Genomic DNA, 795 nt, shown 5'->3' on the forward strand with positions numbered 1-795 from the left:
ATCAGTAACCAAGATGGCGGCCAAGAATTAAATGCGGTCCGTGACGTAGTAAACGGCGAACTGATTGCATCTAAAATTCGACAATTTTTATAATAATTTTGCGACGTTTTCATTGGTTGTTTAGCACAGCCGTTGGTTATAAAAATGATTGGCGAATCCATTCGTCTCATACCCTCCATCACAAGTCAAAAGCATTTAACATTAGCCATGTTTTGTACAGAAATCCATCCAACAACTATCGAAAATCGAAAGAATTCGATTTTTAAAATAGCTTTTTTCTTTTAAAGGTAAAAAGAATAATTTTTACACAAGATTTTAAGTGATACCAACAAGGAAGTTAATAAAATATCAATAAATAATTTATCATTCAAAGACAGATTTATTATAATCTGGAATTATAGCTTAGTGGTAGATTATTCGACCACAGATAGAATGACCCTATGCTTAAAGAACAGGTTCTATGTAAAATCGCAGCAAATCATTTCTTCGTTTGCATATATTAAAATGAAACATTAATTAGAAACGACTTTTCAAAGGCATTCATCGTTAAGCCCAAATATCGGCTGACGTGATATTGTAAACAAACATGGACGGAATTAGATGACCGACATTATCATCGTTTCATTTTTTATGTTTTTACAACTTAGTCCAGCGGGCAAATTATCTCTCGTAATATATAATAATCAATATTGGATTAAAGAATACATACACAATCAACATAAATTAAATCAGCATGTTTAAGCATATTGTACGTCCGAGCAACGCCGGGATGCCAACTAGTATAATATATATATA

The sequence above is a fragment of the Euprymna scolopes genome, chromosome 20, assembly GCF_053919585.1.
Source record: "Euprymna scolopes isolate OS-2025 chromosome 20, ASM5391958v1, whole genome shotgun sequence".
In the NCBI taxonomy this organism is placed as follows: Eukaryota; Metazoa; Mollusca; class Cephalopoda; order Sepiida; family Sepiolidae; genus Euprymna; species Euprymna scolopes.